Source organism: Pinus tabuliformis, chromosome 3_2 (genome assembly GCF_031772625.1).
Source record: "Pinus tabuliformis cultivar Carrire ecotype Pingquan chromosome 3_2, CPIR1, whole genome shotgun sequence".
Classification (NCBI taxonomy): domain Eukaryota; kingdom Viridiplantae; phylum Streptophyta; class Pinopsida; order Pinales; family Pinaceae; genus Pinus; species Pinus tabuliformis.
The window spans coordinates 437,921,843-437,937,704 of NC_142302.1; positions in this window are offsets into that span (position 1 = coordinate 437,921,843).

The following is a 15,862-nucleotide window of genomic DNA, read 5'->3' on the forward strand; positions in this document are numbered from 1 at the left end:
TAATTAATAGTGGCTAATTCCCAAGGAAACAAGGACTTCGACAAGAAGAAAATTGGTTAATTATTGGCCTGGTCTTGTCTAGGAAGCTGTGAGATAGATAGAGATAGTGTAGAGGTTGCTCGAGCTTGAGCAAAGTGTTGTAATCTTCTCATATTTTCTAACAAATGCAATATACAGATAGCAGGGGTTTTTAGCTGTGTTTTTTCCCATGTTATCACTCTATAATGTGTTGATTGAATTATTTCTCTTGTATGATTCGTGATCTTGTGATCATTTAATTGTTTGCGCTAATGAGTATAGTAGATTCGAGTCTTTTGTTTTAGAAAATCACATAAGTAGTTTGAATCTACAAGGAATTTCTACAATGGGAATATATTTAATATTATATCGCAAAGAGGTGACTAGCCATGTTTCACTAGGGTTGTAACTTTTCAAAAAGAAGAAAAAATATGTACACTAATTACTTAGAGATAAGATTGTTTGAAAAAAGTCAAAATATATCTTCATCTCAAAGGTATCAGGGCTTATGATAGAAGGTAAAATAAGTGGTCTCAACAATTATAAGATGAGTAATTTTCCTCAAAGAATACTTTAGGCAATTGAAAAGTTAAGACTTTGGTTCATTTTTCAATGTGTACTACTTTTGTGATTTGATCAAAGTCTCATAAGAATAGTGGTTCATTGGATCATACCTTGTCTACAAGAAATGGTCCTAGCATAATCTTGTGATCATATTTCCATCATTCCACTGTAAAAATCCATCTACAACAATGATCCTTGAAGGTCTGGAATCGAGTCCCTTAATCTCATAAGGATCTTAAATATGTCACTATGAAAATGCTAGCAAAGTCATCCTTTTTGATGTTCTGGAAGGCATTGAGAAAATGTCTTAGTTTGGACTGATATATCAGCCTGAAGTATCCTTATGAATCACATGACTAGTTCATGTCCGAAGGAAGAACTGATGCTACATAGCGTTGAATTAGTCATGGGCATTCAGACCAACAAGAAGAACCGTAAAGCTAATACTTTAGAAGAATGGCACCTCTAATATGCAAGCTATGGATCAAATCAAAACCACATAAGGAAAGCTTGTGACCTTTTCTAAAATTGAAGTATTGAACAGATGCTTTCTTTGAAAAATATTACTATGTCATAAACCCTACGTTGCAAATGATTTCTACAAATATAATTGAAATATACCTTTTAAGAAAGCTTGCTGACAATGAAAAAGATGTTTAAATGTCTCTTAAGAATCATGATAATTATTTGGAAACAAAGGAAGAAGTTATTGTAAGATTATTTAAGCCAAAAATATCAAATTGTCGAATTGAAGAAGACTCGAAATTATCCCTGCAGTATCTAAAGATGATCCTTTAAGGTCACTTAGTTGGCTCAAATATCTTGAGTTCAAAGGAAAGGTTGGGCCCCTCTTCAAGCTTAGAAGTTATAAGGTTTTCTTGATAAATTCAAATGAAAACCCTACACTATGGTAGGTCAAGGACACAAATGACTAAGGATATTGAAGGTTTTAATGCAAATAAAGTTTTGATGCCATTAAAAATATCTTCCATCTACTATTTAAAAATGACAATTATTCTTTGTACATTGAAATCAAGGCCAAGCTCTTATGAACAAATGATACTACTATAGTGATTTAGAGGAATCAAATCACCATTACACTCTCTTGATTGATTTCTGACAAAATTGGATATGTGAAGGACATGATAATTATATGATTTTTCCATTTGATTATGAAATTGAAAATATAGGGTTTGTAAACCCTAACAAGCAAAAAAATATTGAATTGGTTGTTTCCACTGAGGACAGAAATCTTAGTTCATGCAAGGAAGATATGACATCATGGTGACATTTTCGATGAAGTTGATGTAAGAAGGCCAAGATCAAGAGGGAGATAACATTATTCTCAAAAAAATTTCTTCCTTGGTTTCCTAGTGAGGATTGCAGGTACTTATTGAAGGTTGCCAATGGATCTAGAAACAAAAGGAGAAGAAGTGCATGAACTAAGAAAATCTCGTGACAAAATAATTTGTCCCAGAATCGATATTTTAATATCTGAACTTAAGAGGGATTAGGGAGATAAGAAAATTTGAATTATGCCTACCTATGACTATAGATGAGAGAATAGAAGATTCTCTGAGTAAGAGGGAGATCACGTTTTGATATAGTTTTCATAACTTTGAAGAAGTATCATGATTTAAGAAGGCCCGTAAGGGCTCATGTGGAGAAACTATGATATGTTGTACCAAAGAATTGTTAGATAGAAAAAATTATTTTAGCTTCAAAGGGAGATCAAAATGATCATAGTATAATATGTCTCATATTAAGAGGGAGTTGGCCACTGAATGTAATCTTGAACTGACGAAGCCTAATGAAATATTCTTTGCAAAACTTTGATGATGATATGGTTTGATTGGTTCTTTAATGAACTTGGTTTGTATATTTTATTTACAGTGAATACATTAAACCATATGAAGCGAAAGTATGATCAGTAGATACTCTTATGGTACTGTTAATTATTGTTTGAAGTATGTGGAAGAAAATGATCTTAGGCTATTGGGATACTCTGATTCTTATTGGGATGAAAGTGTTGTTGATGGAGAGAGTATATATGGAAAATGTTTTTCAATCTCAACAATGGTTTGTTGGATGAGAAGACAATAGTCTTCCATGAAACTCAGTGCTGCTGAAGATAAATATATGGTGGGCTATGTAGTTGTTATGAAGCAGTTTCGATTTAGAAATTGTTTTCTAGAATGTTTGAGAAAGAGTTTGAATCGACCATGATATTTTATGAAAATCAAAGTTGCATGGTAGGTTGAAGCACATTGGTATCAAGTATGACTACATTCATGACATGGTGTAGAAGGGAGTAAAAAAGATTTAGTACATCTCCATTAATGAGAAGAAAACTAATGTCCTAACTATGCCTCTTTCCAGAGAGAGATTTATTTTTTTTAGAGATAAGATGGGACTTGTGGAGCATTCCTCTTTGGTGAAGAGGGAGCAATGATTTTTCTACATTATGATATTCTTCTTGTGTCACTTAACTAGGATTAGGGATATCATCCTTTATCCAGTTGACCAGAATTAGGAAGAATCATTTGAGAGATGATGTTCTTCTTGTGTCACTTCACCAAAATTAGGGATATTATCCCTATGTCAAGTTGGATAGAATTAGGAAGAACAATTTGACAAATTAGACAACATCTTTATTCTTCCTATGTCACTTGACCTAAACTAAGGATATGATCCCTGTGTCAATTTGACTAGAATTAGGAAGAATGCTTTCATGGAAAAATATTCTTCATGTGTCTTTTGTTGTGACTAGAATTAGGGATGTTATCCCTGTGTCAAGCACATTGAAAAGAATTAGGAAGAATGGTCCAGTGGATAGACATTTTTTTGTGTCATGTGCTATGACCAGAATTAGAAAAATGGTCCTAGAGGCTGAGTTGTAGCCTATTAGCATCATGCTCAAATCTCTTTCTAGAGAAATCTTATTTGATTGATGTATTTTTTGTAGATAATATATATAAGTACCATGATTGTGTCGTACTAGTTATTTGATGATGCTGGTAATGTTGATATTATTTGATAATGATGTTAATCTAGTCTTCATATTTCCTTCGAAATGTTTTCAACTTGTTGACATATTTTTAGACATTATGAAGACCTCCCTAGCTAAGAGGGAGTGTTGAATAATGTAGCTATGGTTGGTCCTCATAATCCTTGATGTATTTGTAATACTATGTAAAAAAACAAAAGAAAATTATTGTTACTTGTTTAAGCATGTTATTCATGCTATTTATTTGTCAAAAGAAAAGTCTAGAAAGGATATGAAGAGACACCCATTCAAAAGGATATAAATAGATACCCATTCAGAAAGGATACAAAGAGATTCCCATTGAGATTAAAGAAAGGCTATATATATAGCCCATTTGATCTTCTCCATAATGGACAATGAATCAACTCTAATCTTTGTTCTATGAAAAAAAGATAAAGTCAAGGAGAACAAAGACAAAGGCTTATAATTAATATTCTCATCTTGCTCAAATGATCAAGGAACGTTGAGTTGAAGAAAATTTTTCTATGATGCTAATATGACGTTATGTGGCTAATACATCTTTGAGACAATGAGAAGTTTTGTGGCTAATACATCTTCAAGCTAATGCAAAGCTCAGTGGCTCACACAACGTGAAGTTTTGTAGTGATAACGTGAAGTTTTGTAGTGATAACATGAAGTTATATATGAAATCTAAGGTTGAGATAAAAGCATAACTTCAACTCTCTTAGAGACCTGAAGTGGACATCATTACAAACTTGTTTGTAAACAGAATTAAGACATCTTATCTTGACACATTGAAGGGTTGGCTTGGCACTTGTGAATGGTCATCTTTCTGGTCAATTTTTCTATGAACTTGATGTCTTGTTGAAAGTTTATTATAAGAAAATAATTGTTGGGTTTTTACCCCTAGTAAGTTTTCCCAGGGTAAACTTTGTCTCTTGTTCTTGTTCATTGTGATCTATACTCTCCTTTCATTGTTATTGGTTGAATTTATGAAGTATAATTGCTTAATTAATAAGATTGAATTCTAAAAGAATACTAATATATTCACAAGTAATTATCAATGATTCAAAAATAGTGCTCGTATATTTCACACTCTATTTTTCAACAATTTTCAGCCAACCCCATAAAATATTTGACTTCGGTGACATTTCTAGGAGTGGGCCACTCCATGATGAATTTGATCTTCTCGGGGTCCATAACCATGCCCTCTTTTCAGATCACATAGGTCAAATGATGAAATTGTGTTTTAAACAATTCACATTTTCTCAGTTTAGCATATAACTTGTGTTCCCTCGGTAACTGTAATATTTCCTTTAAGGGATCCTCATGCTCCTGTCAGGTTTTTTAGTAAACCAGAATATCATATACAAATACTAACACAAATTTTTCTAGGTATAGGCTAAGTACATTGTTCCTTAAGCAAATAAATGTGGTTGGATCATTTGTAATGTCAAATGGAATCACCATGAACTCGTAGTTCCCATGTCTTTTCTAAACAGAGTCTTATGAATGTCTTCATCCTTAATCTTGACTTGGTGATACCCAAAAAATAAATCAGTTTTTAAAAACGTAATAGCTCCTCTTAGTTGGTCAAACAAATCATTGATTCTTGGAAGTGGATATTTATTCTTTATTATTTATTTGTTCAACTACTGGTAGTTGATGCAAAGTTGTAACGTGCCATCTTTCTTCTTCACAGGTAAAGATGGTTCCCCCCAGGGTGACACACTAGGTTTGATATATCCCTTAAGCAACATCTCCTTTAGCTTTAGTTTTATTTCCACTAATTCAGGAGTGCTCATGTGAAATGGTGTCTTAGAGACTGACACTAAACCGAGAATTATATCAATAGTGAAATTGATGTATCTCTTAGGTGGTAACCCTGATATTTCATCTGAAAATACATCATTGTACTACAATAAAATGGGGTGATCCTCTAGTTCTGTTTTACTTCCCTCTATTAGATTGTTTACCTATATCATGAATAAAGTACACCATTTCTAGCTACATTTCTTTGTTTGTAATACAAAAATCTGTTTGATGTAAATATGATTTTTCTTCCATTGTAGTGTCTTCCCTTATCCTTCATCATCAAGTCACTCTAATGATTTATCGTAATAATCCACTTTGGTCTTGTGGGTTTTCAACAAATCCATTCCAATTAATACATCATATGAACCCAATGGAAGGATGTTGAGATTTACTATTGCAGGCATGCCATTCGGTTCTAGGTGGCATGATTCTACTAAATTTGTTACTTTATTCTTAGATCCTATGGTCAATTGGACCAACCACAACTTGGTATGCTCTTTCTTTTGAATTGTACAATCTTATAAAACTTTAGGGCTAATATAACTAAGGTTATATCTTGGATCAATTAAAATTGAAACTAATTGGTTAATGATCTTTCCTTCCATCTCGATGACTAAGGCATGATGATCCAATTATCGGTTATCCAACACTACATAAAATTTAGGCATACTCTAAGCCACATTATTCACTATCATTACCTCTTCTACATTATATAATCTTTTATCATTCTTCTTATATGGTTAAGGATAATCCATTTTCATGTGGTTTCTTCCACATATGCAACACTAAAGTGGTGCTTTTTTGTACCCCTCAACTTATTCTCTTATTGGTTTAGAGGATTGACCTCTGTTAGTAGGATATGCCCATTGGAATTCACATTTTCTAGTAGTGGTGAATTTTCCACCTTTCCTCATCTATTTATGAACATAGGTTTTGGTCCTTTCCATTTGATTTTTTTTTAATCCTTCATCTTCCAATAAATCCAGTTCTTGGACTTATGCTTGGATTTCTCATAAAAATAACTAGTTTTCAGGACAATATCCTCTAATTTTTTGGGTTCATCGAACTCGATCCTATCTCTAAATGCTTGAGGTAACCCACTGAGGTACCTTTGAATATTGATTTTTGGTCCATGATGTAAGGTACATACCTTAGTATTTCTAAAATTATTTATTTGTGTACTCATCAACAGTAAGTTTCCCTAACTTGAGCTCATTAAATTCCTTGATCTTTCCATCAAAATACCTTTCTGACATGTACTTCTCCTGGAAATACTTTTCAAACCGATTCCACGACATCTCATTTTCTCTAATGTATTTAACATTACTTAAGTCCTCCCACCATGTGTCAGTCTTACCTTTAAATTGAAAATTTCTACCCCGGCTTTCATGTTTCATAGTAGTCATGTACTCTGAGTTATTTCTTCATCCCCAACAACCAAGCCTCTGCCTCCTCAACTTTCTTATCCTCTCCGTAAAAGGTGGGGTGTCTTGCTTGCTAAACTCCTCCAATATGTGTCTTTTTTCGCTCCTTCCTTGTTGATAATGTCTTTAGTTGCAGTCCTTGATGATTAGTCAGGGTTGTATGCCCTTCTCTTTGGAGTGCTTACTGGAGTCTCTCTTCTTACATTATATTCACTAGCTTGTAGTGCTTTTTTCTTTATTTAATAACTTATGCTCTATTAGCTTCAAATCCATGCCTTTCTATCTCATTTGGGATTTTTCTGGATTTGTGTTTGTTTAAAAAGTTGGCACCAAACTCATATTGTTTTTTCCCTTGTAATTCAGATAGATTATACAAGATTATCGCATTCACTTTTGCTTGTTGCTCCCGTGCTCTGAAAATTCTTTCATTGTTTGGTTTTCAACTTCTTAACTTACCCTTCAAACTTTTGAGAGTGTCCATACAATGGGGTGAATTCTCCTCCACCCTCTTCCCAACTGATTCTTCCTCCTGATCATATTTGTATCTGTTTGTGTTGTATTACACCATCTTTCCACTCATCCTATATTTTCTGGTTGGGACGTATGTTGTCTTATGTATTTTTACAGACATATAATCGTTAGTTAAATCTAAAATATATACGTCAATTCATCAACTTAATATTGAATCTTATTTAGATTTCATGTTAATCATAATTTTACAAAACATGTCAACATGTTAGCAAGAATATTCATTCATATTAATTATATAAATGTAATTTCTAATATATTATTTAAATTCTATCTGTAAATGTGTCTAGATCTCTAAATTTTATTTTCAAGGCTCATTTAGTCCAAGTGTTGAACTTGGGCTCTGATAACACTTTATAACACTCCTACCAACCCCTTATACTAATGTGGGCAGTGGAAGGTGAATTACTGATGCCTTAAATCTGATTTCCAGGTTTGTCGTAACAATGAGGTCATAAAAAATTTTCTCTTTCTAAAATGTTTCTAGAGTTAGAAATTGACATCAACATCACATCCAACTCAGTGAGAGCTTTTCAACAATATAAAATTTTCATTAATTCGAGTCTCAAATTACAAGTTGCATTCAAAAGAAAGATTTTCCTATTAATGTTGGCCACATCAACATTAACATGCCATGTGACACCCATGTTATTTTTGGAATTGGTCCACATGGCGATGCCAAGAGTACCAATGGGTACACCTCTAGCTTTAGGCACACTGATATATATATATAGATATATAGATATATATATATATATATATATATATATATATATATATATATATATATATATATATATATATATATATATATATATATATATATATATATATATATATATATATATATATATATTAGGCATTGCTTGACTTAATAGCTCACATCAGTCAGAGTTTGACACAATATACAAATATACTTATTTTTGCATTTTCATAAGTTAATGGCTCATATCAATCTCACCTCACTAAAATCCCATGAAACCCACAAGTAGAGATTTTTGTGGGCCCTCCCTGCACCTAACCACATCATTTGGTTTGTTAGTAGTTGTTGGGCATGGAATCCCCCCAGAACATGTTTTGGGGCTCAAAGCCCAAGTTTTGAGTGATATTATTATAAAGCTCCGTGAATTGCGAGCGCGAAATTTATGTTAGAGTCATAAGGCTATCCGCCCTAAGTTTTGAATGTAATGTCGGCCTACTGGACCATGGGATTGTATAAATAGAGCAAAGCTCTAAGTGTAAAAGATAGTTAAAGGAAGTAAGAGCGAAGTAGGAGATAACAAAGCATAAGAGTCTAAGTGTATCTTGGGTCGTAGTAGTAGGAAGAGGCTCTGCAGTTGAGTGCACAAAGGTCTAGTAGAGTCCGCAGCTGAGTGCGCGGACCCCTGCAACTGAGTGTGCGGACCCTTGCAGCTGAGTGTGCAGGGCGAAGTCGAGTCTATAACCGGAAAAGAGATTAATAAAGAAAGGTTTTGTTACCAATTCTGTGCATCTATTCTGAGTTATTACATGTTTGATATCAATTGTAATTATACTATTTATTTAATGCGCACACTTATATGAATTGTGAATATTGTTAAGTATAACTAAAAGCATGCAAATAAGCTATGGTAATCAACTAATATCAGGTTACTAGTAAGAACTTGGGTAATAACATTGTAAAGCCCCCGAATAGAGCTGCGCGAAGGCATCATCTCAGGCTACAAGGTACAGGTAAGTGCGCGTAGCGAAGTGCGCGCAGGGTCAAACCGCAGACCACTTGAACCCATCAAACATCCCCAAGGTGTGAAAACCTAGTTCTAGCACCCTCCCATACTACTTCAGGTGAGACCTCAGTCCGCACTCCACAGACTATTGCCAAAAGGTCCAGTAGTACCAGGATTTGTTTGGCTAAATCACCTCCGAACCTGGGTTAGGCCCCAAAAAGCCAACAAATGGTTCCGTTTCTGGGACTGGGATCTGCATAAGGGATGTCTGATGTCGTGTCATTGGAATCCGACGAAGAAAGAAATTGAAGGGTGGTTGGATAGAAAGATTAATGAGTTCGCGGTGCAGGAAAACAAGAATCCACAAGTATCAAAGGAACAGTAGTTAGAGTGCTACTTATATATGGAAATCCACGAAATTTTCTTTGCATCCTTCCCCTTTGAGTTGTATGAGTGGATTGTGAAGCTAGCAGATAGTCAAGGAAGGTGTAGGCTCGACAAACCAATTGTGTGGACTCCAGAATTAGTGCGCAGACTAGAAGCATTGGAAGATAAGATCGCGCGCACTGTGGACCATTGGCTCGATCAAATTATAGGAGGATTTATCACTGAGTTCATGGTAGACATGACAGTCAGCTACAGTGAGGTGGAACAATGCTTCCTCAAAGGACCACGAGGTAAGTACATTAAATCTTTGAACACTTGGATTAAAATGCTATTGTGTGAAAAGAGGGTTATGTGAATAAATTGATGTTTGGGGCTACGTGAAGTGGGAGGATCTATAGAAATGAAGGAAGTGCAAAGATAGAGAATATCCCCTTGATTTCACATCGGCGGGAAAGTGAGGAAGAGATTGTGAAAGTTTTTCCAAGAAGTGCGATCAATCTGATAAGACAACGAATTCTGCGCATACCACCTCCACCTACACTGCCACCAGTCTCACCATCTTCACCTCCATCTCTGACCACACCAACTCTGCTACCACCATAGTTCAACATGGTGATTGCAATGAAATTGTCGGTATTCAAAGGAGTAGGGAACGAATATCTAGACCAATTTTGGTTCATGGTAAGGGATGTATGGGAAGCACAAGGAGTCGTGGATGACAATATACAAAAGGAAATACTGGTAAGCATGTTGTAGGATTGTGCATTAACATGGTACATTAAGCATTCTAATGACCATCCAAACGCGGGGATCACAGATATCTAGGCTACGCTGAATAGGGAATTTAGCAGGCCAAAATCGGAGACACAATCGATTATCGGGTTTAAGGAAATCGTGATGCTTCTAGGTGAGACCCCATGGGATCTGGATCAGAGACTAAAAAGTATGATTCGTGAAGCCAACATGACCTTGACAGATGGACAACGTAGCACATGGTTTGTAGTGTCACTAACGCCACATTTAAGGATGGCGCTATCACAACAGAAGTTATCCACCCAGGTCGAAGCTTTGGAGATTGCAATGAGACTACACGAGACCCCAATACAAGATCCTGGCCTGGGAGTCCAACAAATCCACGTGCAACTGCAAAATTTGTGTCTGGAAATGCAGAGTTTGAAACAAGACAGGAAAACTCGGCCAGAGGTGCATGAGGAGGTATGGTGCATAAAATGCAAAGGCCAGGGGCATGATAAGGACCATTGTCTAGTCTTCGCAAACTATTTTGTGGGAGGAAGGTTGGTGCCATTAAGACCAGAGGCACAAGCAAGACCAAGTGCAGCACCTACATTATGGTGCATGATTTGTTAGATAGGAGGAAAACATGCTACGGATAATTGTCATCTATTATAGAAGTACACGCAGACATCCCAACAATTGTTTTGTAATTTCTATAGGTCAGTAGGCCATGATGAGCGCACCTGCAGGAGCTATGAACTAATGATGGATCGGACCCCTGCCTACAGAGTGTAGACCAAAACATGAGCCCTTGATCTAAATAAATGGATGGTGCATGCTGGATTTCAAGGGCGCGGACGAGGTTGAGGTTAAATGGGACCATGAAGGGGTCGCAGATAGCTGATTTGTTACAATTGTGGAGGGCGATGGAATTATGCCCGTGATTGTACAAATACGATGAGAGAATCATGTTTATATTGTACTCAGTTTGATCATGAGATGGAGGATTGACCTACATTGATAACAAGGTTGCATGACAAAGGGATACTCTAGCCTCCCCCGACTCAGAATTTGCAAATGATGAGGTCTGGGCCACGCGAAGAGGACCCGAATGTAAACATCATGCATAGAAGCAGTATCATGACTGGAGATGGCAAAGGTAAGTAGCCTGAAGAAAGTGCATGGGTTCTCAAGGCTCTTATAAAGGAACATGAATTTGATTTGGAGTGCACGAAGGAGACATTCATGGAAGCTAAGAAGAGCTTCACGCAGTCCTCCAATTCAGGTAGTAAGGATCCACTAGGACCGGAGATGGATCCTTCAATGCTCAATACCTTTCTGGAGACATGTATGAAGTTGTTGCATGACAAAAAGGTTGTGAAAGGATTGCAGGAACTTATCAATAGGTGTGTTGGGTTAGGAGAACTTCACGTAGTCTGGAAGCTTGGGAAACATACATCGCGAACAAGAAGGGAAATGAGATTGACTGTGCAAATCAGGGAGTATGAAATGGATCAAGTAATTCTGGATCTAGGATTGTACGTGAATGTGCTACCAAAGCAAACCTAGGAGTGCATGGGTCGGCCTGTGTTACAGTGGTCTCGAAGGTGCGAGCGTGCTTGCAGATTTCAAGGTGATAGAGATTATCGATGATAGAAATCCCTATCCCGCGCTATTGGGAATAGATTGGGCCACTGATATGAACGGAGTGATAAATCTAAAGAAGCGCAAAATGATATTTGAGAAAAAGTCACTGCGCATAGTGGTACCTTTAGACCCTACGGAAGGATCACGCAACATAGAGCCAATGCGCAACAACAAGCTAGACTATATCTACAAGATAATCACTCGAGAACAGGATTGGGTGAATCCTACAGTGGATGGTCGGATTTCATGGGAGTGCGGAAGCTCCTGCACATCAGATTCGGATGAGGAAATAGAATGATGGCAAAACTAGATACACGAGGTAACCACGCTCAATTGCAACATGATGATAACATCACTGCGCTACATGAAAACAGAGGTAAGGGATCTGCTTGTGTATGACGGGTTGACCGCAGTGGATGAATTCCTGAACAAATTTGAGAGTGAAGTGCCAAAGCAACAGCAGTTCGATGCTCTGAAATGGGCACTACGCGCTACACCCGCAAGGTGGTCGGGTACGCATCAGAGAAGTATTGAGAGCTAGTGAAAATGCAGAAAGATGATGCACTTATGATTTGGGAAGCCTCAGATGTGGGTGGAAGCCAGGCATGATGGAAGAAATAGCCTGCGTGCTCACCTTTCCAGATGAGTACAGACATATGGTACGCAACCTGCATGAACGCACACTGCTATCACGATAGGAAACAAGAACAACAAGCAGAAGCAGGCAAGACAAGTGCGTGAATGGAAAAGTATGATAATACCTAGCACGCCGAAAATCATACACAAGGAAGCCTTTGCCAAGGTGTGCGAAGTGTTGAACAGGGTTCACCATGTGAGATGCACCGACTGGGACCTGCGTGTACTAGTGGTTGTGTGGGCTTATAGGACCATGTGCAGATCTCTGACTGCGGAAGAACTTCCGAAGTAGAAGTTTGAAGCAGGGGCTATAATCCCTGTGGTGCATGCGAAGCCGAATCCACATGTAACAGCACCCGTAGATACGACATTCTGCGTAGACCGAAACAAAGAAATCACATAGCTACGCGAAACAAAACATATAAAACTTGAGGAAGAAATCCAACGGGGAAACTTTAGACCTCGCGAACTTGAAAAAGACCGAGTACGGATAAGGGAGAAAAGCACTTTAATGGATGCAGGGGTCAAGAAGCTAGAAAACGAAATAAAGGAAGCAATTCTCATCGAAAAACGGAGGATGGCGAGGCAAGGTGCATACGATCATATTGACAAATTGGAAAAGTATCGTCGTGAATTGGTTATTCTGCTGCCTTGGCTTGGACTGCATATCGCTAAATGTAGTGACCAGGGTAGCGCATTGCAAATAGTAGAGTGCACGATGCCAATCACCACAATGGAAGATGAGGATTCTCTGCGAACCAGGTGGAAGGATGGGATGGAGCCCCGCACAGGTGGTGTGACCACTGGACTAGCCGTAGGAAGAACAGTCTTAGCGTTCCAGGAAGTTGAAAGGGAGCACGGGACTATAAAATATTCTGCCTGGGAGCTCTCTAATATTGGAGATGCACGCAAAATCAGAATGTCACAGGGTTTGCAACCGCACATGGAGGGTTGCGCTGCCGCACAGGTTGGCTAGGAAGTGACTGTTGGTGTCACTATTCATGATGGGATGTTCGATTTGAGGCCAAATGGAGTGGGTGGCAGGCATTTAAGACGCGAGTTATGGGCAAGATTTGGGAAAATATGCCACCAATAAAGCATTAATGGCTCGAACTTTGGGGGAACAATGGAATTCGAATTCGAAATGCGCTATAAAGCTCAAAGGGCTAGCCAGCGAACAACACTTGTTTATTTGAGAATTGAGCGCTTGAGTAGAGCACATTGCATTGAGATCCGAGCGATAATTGAGCCCCTAAGTTCACGAGAGACAGAATACAACCTAGAGATGATGATTTCCACTAAGGATGGGTTGGGAATTGAAGAGGCAACCGCCGGCGAGGCCACGTAGACCCAAATGGTATGGGATGTTCCAGAAGGCACCGGGATTGTCATAGAAATCCCCAAATCACCGCGAACACTAAGGCCCAAGAAGGATAAACAGGCAATGGGTCCAGTACACATGTCCCCGAGGAATCCGCGACACAACAAACTATCCATGGAAGAGAAGGGGAGTGGAGTCACAATAGAAACATATGAGAAAGAAGAAGACTTACAGGCCCTGATTGCCTCAATGGAAGAAGAAGAAGAAGTGGAGGAGGATATCCAACCGTTGCGATCTGCAACAAAACTTCCAGCGTATGTCCCAGCGTAGAAAGGGAAAACCAAAGTGTCGAAGAACCTAGACAAAACGAAAAGCTCACTCCGACCCCACTCGTCCCTAACGGCATTGTACTTGAGGGCATGCACCTAGGCTGTGTAACAACCATGAAATTTGAAGACTAGGACCTTGCTGACAACGAGAAGTTCCCACACCTAGAGACCGCAAACTTAATGAAGTAGAACACCGAGGGTACGGTGATCATGTTAGAGCCGTGCAAATGGTTGCGCAGTGTGGAAAAGGTCAGGTTATTGCATTTGTTATGGATACCACATTTCCACCACGCGCTCATCACCATTTTCGTCATCAGGCAGTTGCTTTGCCTGGTGCATGATGTGTATCTATGGCTAGAGGAGCCTATTCCCATCATAGCAGACCTCATTCACCGGATTTCTTGGCTCCTTTATAAAGGAAAGGACCCCACGACTATAGTCGGAAAAGGTAGCAATTTCGCTCTTGCAGAAACCATGAAGGCGAAATATAAGCTGGAGAAGAAGAAGAGGGGCTACGTCATTTCCAGCATCAAGAACAAAAGGGTGCGCATATCAACCCAACTTCTGGCTGGCAAAGTAATGAGGAAGTGCCGCATCGATGAGGTATCAGCGCCAGTGGTTGCACTGGCCGAGCAATGTGTGGAGGGGGTCTAATTGAACTGGACCGAATTCCTCTGTGAGGAGTTTTTGATAAACTGTTGCGAAGCCCAGGAGAAGGGTAAGACCTTCCACTACGCCTGGTTACTATTATCCATACTGCTCGTAGCAGGAGAACTATCGGAGGACAATCAATTCCCAAACATTGATAGAGAGTTACTAGAGGCCGTGAAGTACGCTTCGCTCTGGGCCACCAAGGACGTGAAATGGATTCGCGACATCAAAATTTTCTATGTGCTCATGGAGGCGAGCATCCGGATGTGGATCAATAGGAGGCCACACATGTCACCTACGGTGCACAATAGTCTGCAGATTTTTGCAGACTTCAAAGCTGATATGCACAACATCTATATCAGGGCGTGAAAGGATTTAGCGAAGAAGTGGATGAAGCTACTATTTGTAGCCACTGACAACATGATTTTTTTGTCTTGGAGACATGGCCTCCCAAATGGCGCACTCCAGACTTGACAGGACTGGAGAAGGTGGAAGCCCAGAAGAAAAAGGATGATGCTAAGTTGTGCGTCACTCAATTAGCAGAGAAAAGGTGGAACGAGAAAACAACAATTGAGGTAAGGGTAGTGCGTGAAGCAGCATAGAAATCCATGGATGAGAAGAAGCCCGCAGAAGCAGCAACAACAGCGCAGGCAGCAGAGGCAACAACAACACAAGCAGATGAGGGCCAAGCAATGTCCTTAGGGCAGGAGGCAGCAGAAACAAAAATAGCAGAAGGGAGCGTGGACCCAGGGGCTGCGTCCACACAGTTAAAGCGCTCACGCGTCGTAGAGATTAGGCCCAAGGAAGAAGGTCAAGGCCTCGAAGTTGGCCATTGACCCATTCACCTTAATCGAAGGTGATTTCCATGCCATCGGCAAGATGGCCGCGATGTCATAGGTGAAGTTCTTCAGGGGTTCATGTAGGAGCATCATACTGTGTTGGGGGCCCTCAGGACACAGCTGAAGGAGTTACGGGTATGGTCCCCTCAGGAAGGTACCCTGTCAACACACGTCCCAGGAGGAACTTCAGCAGCAGAGTAGATGTTGCGTGCAAGGATGAAAAACACAATAGTGTTTCCAGAGGGAGCTCTAGTG